The 6,378-nt window shown below is 36.5% G+C and overlaps 1 protein-coding gene across 1 annotated transcript in view; it reads left to right on the top strand.

Annotated features, from left to right (window-relative positions):
- LOC107655630 (gastrula zinc finger protein XlCGF8.2DB-like) overlaps positions 1 to 6,378 on the top strand; it is a gene marked incomplete at its 3' end in the record, with an annotated part of 20,727 nt that continues 14,349 nt past the window's right edge. Inside the window, exon 1 of the mRNA XM_016443195.1 lies at positions 1 to 47. The remainder of the gene's footprint in view (positions 48 to 6,378) is intronic.

The raw sequence follows: 6,378 nt of genomic DNA, 5'->3' as shown, positions 1-6,378 counted from the left end.
GTGAGAGAGTACATGTGCTTTGAGTGTGAAAAGACTTTTACTACAGCAAACTGTTTAAAACAGCATGAGAGGATTCACACTGGAGAGAAACCTTACAAGTGTTCACACTGTGACAAGAGATTCAGTCGGTCAGCAAATCTGAAAACACACGAGAGGATCCGCACTCGAGAGAAACCATATCACTGCACTGCATGTGGGAAGTGTTTCAATCATTCATCTTCTCTACACAGTCATACAAAAAACAATCACAGTAAGTAGATCATCTTCAGATCTGATGCTGCTTCAGAACCAGCAAATTGAACTGTAAGATTCAGATCAACTCAAAGATGGAGTTCCTCCCCGAAGAACAATGTCAAAATGTTTTATTATTGTATATAATTTTGCTTCATGATATGAATGATATCATTGTGCTTTCTTAATAATATTATGAGTTTCATAAAAGGTTCATATAAAGTTCAGTTGTCATTACTGACAGTCAAACAGCAAAAGAATGCCAATGTCTTTTCCTCACATCCTTTGGCTGGCATTACAGTAGTTTTGATCTCTCTACCATTGCGCCGCTCACAGCTGAGCACGGATGGTCTGCAGGATCTGATGAACTCCACATCCTCAATTATAGTGATGAAAAAATGACTCGCCATCTCCTAATTGGATGTGCCTTTAGAGAGAAATGCACGGATTACATAATGAAAGAGTTTATTTTATTAGGAGTCTATTTTCGATTTGAATTATTTCGTTTTAAAGTAGTAATTTAAAGCTAGTAATTTAAATTGAAAGCTTTCTATATTCTATTTTCGTGAAGCGCTCCTGTTCAAGCCCGAGACGGCAGAAGAAAAAGCAGCTATACAATTATAGGACAAAGTTTTACATGTATGACATTATAATTTGTGTTTTTTTTTTTAATTGTACAGAATTATAAAATAAAACGCTAATTATAATCGGGCCTTCCATCAATTATAGTGATGAAAAAATGACTCGCCATCTCCTAATTGGATGTGCCTTTAGAGAGAAATGCACGGATTACATACTAAAATAGTTTATTTTATTAGGAGTCTATTTTCGATTTGAATTATTTCGTTTTAAAGTAGTAATTTAAAGCTAGTAATTTAAATTGAAAGCTTTCTATATTCTATTTTCGTGAAGCGCTCCTGTTCAAGCCCGAGACGGCAGAAAGCGATTGTTTTCTTTATTTTATAAAAGCACAACATTTTGTTGATATTGTGAGTGCACACAAATAAAACTAGACCCTTTACAGTTTAGAATGACGTATTACTCTTACCTCTATGAGCAAAAATGACTGCTAATTAACAGAGGTTTAGATGTTGATGTTTTATTTAAAACAGCTGAAACATACTGTTTAGTTGCTACAGAAAATGTTCATTTTCTTCAAGTTTGCATTTATGGTCATATATTTGTACACGAGGCATTTGCTTACAGAGAGCTGTGAACAAAGCAGTCAGTGGAGAGGCAATAGATGGTGATAACTGAAAAACGCTGGGTTTATTATTGAGCAGAGAGACAGTTTAATGGCTGATAGGATCCACGAGCTTCTACGCAACCACAACTGTTTCTGAGGAACTACATTGTTTGGTGGAAGAATACTGTTTTTATTAATATCATTACACTTTATTTGCTCAGTTTTATTTTGTGAAACCTTACTACGTATATGGAATAACTGTTTTATAAAAGCAATAAGCCCCAAGAAGCCGTCGTTTACAGTGAATTTATAACAGCTAAGGGGAGTTGTTAGGGGCTTGTTGCTTTATTTGAACACTTTTTATCTTCTGTCTAGATATGCACCCTTTTTGCAAGGCATTTTTTCTGTTTCTTTATCTAATTTTATATTTTAGTTTTTAAATTTGGCCCATGGCATCAGTTCTCAATGAAACGTGTTGTAATGGCTGACATCTAATTCTGTGAGATGCGTGAGTTTCTCTTCACAGCCGGCACACACTAAAAAAAGAAAGACTACAGAAGCTTTTATTGAGAATTAACAGAGGTTTAGATGTTGATGTTTTATTTAAAACAGCTGAAACATACTGTTTAGTTGCTGTAGAAAATGTTCATTTTCTTCACGTTTGCATTTATGGTCATATATTTATACATGAGGCATTTGCTTACAGAGAGCTGTGAACAAAGCAGTCAGTGGAGAGGCAATAGATGGTGATAACTGAAAAACGCTGGGTTTATTATTGAGCAGAGAGACAGTTTAATGGCTGATAGAATCCATGCACATCTACTCTCAGCAAATCATCTCTAGCAGCTGCTGCAGTTTGACAGGAGACTCTCAGGATGCTTCTACACTTCAACAACTTTAAAACATGCAACATTTTAAAAGGCTTAAAAAGTTTTGAATTAATTTATTTGTTTTAATTTAAATCTTCCAAATAATTGTCAAAATGTTATGTGTATATTGCTATGTTTCTCATATACTTTCAATAAAAGTGTCTGTGAAATTAACAAATCTGAATATAATAGCAGAAAAGCAAATGTCAAGGCTTCTTTGCTTTCTGTGAGTCAAACATCAGTTATTTTCAGCTTTTATATGATAATACAGTTGACCACAGAAAAGGTATTGACCACTTATTAATTTATTCATTGATAATAAGCTTTAAATAGTTATATGTTTCCTGTATAAACCCTTTGTGTAAACTCTTGATAACTAGCATCTTAACTATTAAGACTGCTCAGTTAAAGAGGAATCAAACTGAGGATATTTTGGTCATGGTTTGAGTATTTGAAGGTGGAGATATTGATAAATACACTCCTCTCATCTCCAGTGCAGATTCTGGGTAGATACTCATTTATCATGTCATGCATTTGATTCCTGATCTTAGAGAAGAGCAGAGTGTTGAACTGAAAACCTCTGAGCAGATCAGTGAGGTGGAGTTTCTCATGACTCTGATGGAGAACGCTTGAGGAAAACTGAACTGGGATCAAGATGAAGCAGATGTGATTCTGTTGTTCTTTTATTATTATTTTCATCAGCTTTGTCTCAGATCATCTCTCCAGAGCTTCAAGAAGTAAAGCTTCATCCTTCATCATCAGGTCTGAGCGCTGCAGCAGAGCGTCCATCATGTGAAAGAGATGCTGCTCCACACTGGAGATCTTATGAGAAACTCATGCTATCTAAACATGCAAGGGGAGATCAAAAGTTCAGAGACTATGCCCATCATGATAAACAATGGAAAACAGGGTAGCGTTGGTCTGTTTGTGTAATGATGCAGTATAGCACTCCCGACAGACAGCTCTCTTTCTAAAGGGCCATTTTCACATCGCTCTTTTACATCGTGTACAGTGACTAAAATAAGTATTTTACCACAGTAAAGTGACTTTTACTTTACTGGACTGACTAATCCCCACATACAGGGAATTACAATAGTCCAGACGTGAAGACACAAATGCATGCATCACTCTCTTGAAATCATAAAACGACAAAAATGGCTTGACATTTGTCAGTGTTCTTAATTGAAAAAAGCCTGATCTGACAAAAGCATTGATCTGTTGGTAAAATTTTAACGACTCATCAAAAAGTACCCCTACATCTTTTACCATGGATTTGCCATGAATAGATAAAGGGCCTACATCAAACTTAGGGGACCCAGATGTATTTGGGGGTGCAAACACTAAGGTTTCATTTCAGTTTTAGATTCATTCATATGCAAAAAATTATCCAACATGCAGCATTACCAGAGTCCACAGTTAACAAAACATCATTAAGAACCTGGGTTAGGGTTAGGAAAGTTCATGTTTTTGTTTTGGGAGTCCACATCAACATGTTGACATGCATGCAAGGTCAAAAACATTTTCATTGTCATATAATATGCATTTATTTTTACCTTATTTGCTCAATGACTCCCAAACAATTCGTTCAACAATTAATTTTTCCAAACCCCTCCTTTGCGTCACGCTAATCTGCAGCGATTGGTCCGATGACCCAGTCTGTTGTGATTGGTCTACTGCGTGCAAACGGAACGCCTGTTGACGTCAACATGAAACGGCTAAAGATTCGTTTTAAAAACAACTCGTTTCTGTACTGATTCATCAACACGGCTGGGATCCATTTGCAATTTTATTTGAAATTGAATCAAACGACAAGTCGAAGGGGCAGGCAGCAAATCAACAAGAGACAAAAGGCAGGCAGAGGTAACAACAGAAGGCAGTCCAATGAAACCGGAATAATGCTTAGAAATGTTCACCAAGGCAAAACAAGACTTTGCAGAGAGTCTGTGTGAAAGAGCTCATTAAAGAGTCTAAAGTAATGGGGAACAGGTGTGGGGGAATGATCAGTGACAGGTACAGGGCTGATGGGAAATGTAGTGCGGGGAGTAAACTAGTACTCTGGTGACGGAGCCCTCTGGTGGCCCGAAGACAGAGTAACAGAAGCGCTCTCCGTAACACAAACTGATAAAAATTAAAATTTGCTGAACATTTATTCATCTTCAGGTCTTCCAAGATGTAGATGAGTTTGTTTCTTCTTCTTGATATTCAAATGACGATTGTTTTCTGCTGCCACATTTATCAACATACGATCATTCGTACGATGAGATTAGCGGCATACGAATGTTTCATGAATCACACGTGAACTCTGTCGTAAGTTGATTTGTGCGCACAGATCTGCGCTCGTTTCTATGTTAGATTGATAAATGAGGCCCAGTAACTTTATACACGGTGCACTTTCAGATTGAAAACTTCTCAGGATGTTTTCATTAACTTAGAGCTGTTACACACTGCATGAAAGGTCATTTTCAAAAATCCATAATAGGGGCACTTTAAAAGTGCATATTCTGTACTGTGATGCTCCCTAAACCCAGATTGAAATACTTCAAAGAGAGAATTTATATTCAAGAAAGACTGCATCTGACTGAGAACTGCTTTGTCCAACACTTTTGAGAGAAAAGGCATTTTTGAAATAGGTCTATAATTGCAATACACTGTAGAGTCCAAATTAATGTTTTTAATTAGAGGCTGCACCACAGCATGTTTAAAAGAAGCCGGAACAACCCCTGATACAAGGCAACTATTTATAATAGATAAAACACTAGGCCCAACTATATCAAAAGCCTGTTTGATTAGTTTTGATGGAACATTATCAAGTGGGGAGTCTGTTGGCTTTAACTGTTCTACTATTTCCGCCAAGCCAGAGGTTAAGAACCTCAAAATGATCAAACACCACATGGCAATATAGATGTACAGATGGATTAATAACAGCAGGAGGAATTTGAGATCTAATATTTTCAATCTCTGAAATGAAAAATCTCTTAAAATTTTCACAAGTTTCCACTGAAACATCATGCCCAATCACATTAGGTGGATTAATAACAGAGTTAATAGTATTAAATAATACTCTAGGGCATTGAACTTTCAGCTTCGTAACTTTGCAGATATTGTTTATGCTCAAACAGCAACATTACACACTAACTAACATTAAAAAAGTGAAATCGCAATCAACCACCACTTTAACATTTCATATGACACCTGGAGCCTGCCATTTACGCTCTGCTCTTCTGCAGATTTGTCTTAAGTGCTTGTGTATTATCATTAAACCAGGGTTCTGCCTTAGATTTTACATGCCTCACCTTCAAGGGTGCAATAGCATCTAGAATAGTTGTACATACAGAATTAAAAGAACAAAACAGCGACTCTGGGTCCAAATAAGATGATGGGTTTTCAAAGGCAGAAACATTATGATTATTCACAAATATACAGTTAATGACGCTATAATTTATCATACGACACAGATGTACAGTACAATTATAAAAGTATATACAACAAGTCATAATATTGCACAATGAGTAATCTGAGTAAAGTGAGCATTGACAGTACTGCACATTGACCTCTACATTGATATGAAACAGTAAGTATATACAAAAATTACAAACTGAAATGGATTAAGTGGCATTAGTGATAAGTATCCACTTAGTACTGGTATTTTTGACACTATTGAGGCAAAGGGATAAGAACGCTTACCGTTCTTATAAAAACAATAACTAGAAGTTTTTCTGGCTCCTGCAGCTTTCTTTCGCTCTCTTAAGGTTGCCAGGTTTTCACAGCAAAACCTGCCCAATCGCTTTTCAGGGGGATTCCCGGTAAAAATCGCTTTCCGGGAGGTAAAATATATGTTTTATGGCGGGGTTCCCCTGGTAAAAGTCACATTACAAAATTCGGTAACACTTTACTTGAAGGGGTGTGCATAAGACTGACATGACACCTTCATAATCATGACATGACACATGTCATGAATATGAAGGAGGTTTTATGCATGTTTATGACAACTGTCATTAAGTGTCATTCGCTCAGTTATGTAATTTTTAATGCAAAGATGACATTGTTTGAGATGTCTTTGTTATGGGCTATGGTTAGGGGTAAGGGTAGGGG

Source organism: Sinocyclocheilus anshuiensis, unplaced genomic scaffold (genome assembly GCF_001515605.1).
Source record: "Sinocyclocheilus anshuiensis isolate Anshui unplaced genomic scaffold, SAMN03320099.WGS_v1.1 scaffold1515, whole genome shotgun sequence".
In the NCBI taxonomy this organism is placed as follows: Eukaryota; Metazoa; Chordata; class Actinopteri; order Cypriniformes; family Cyprinidae; genus Sinocyclocheilus; species Sinocyclocheilus anshuiensis.
The sequence above is the reverse complement of the archived record's forward strand: the minus strand, read 5'-3'. Positions and strand labels throughout refer to the sequence as shown.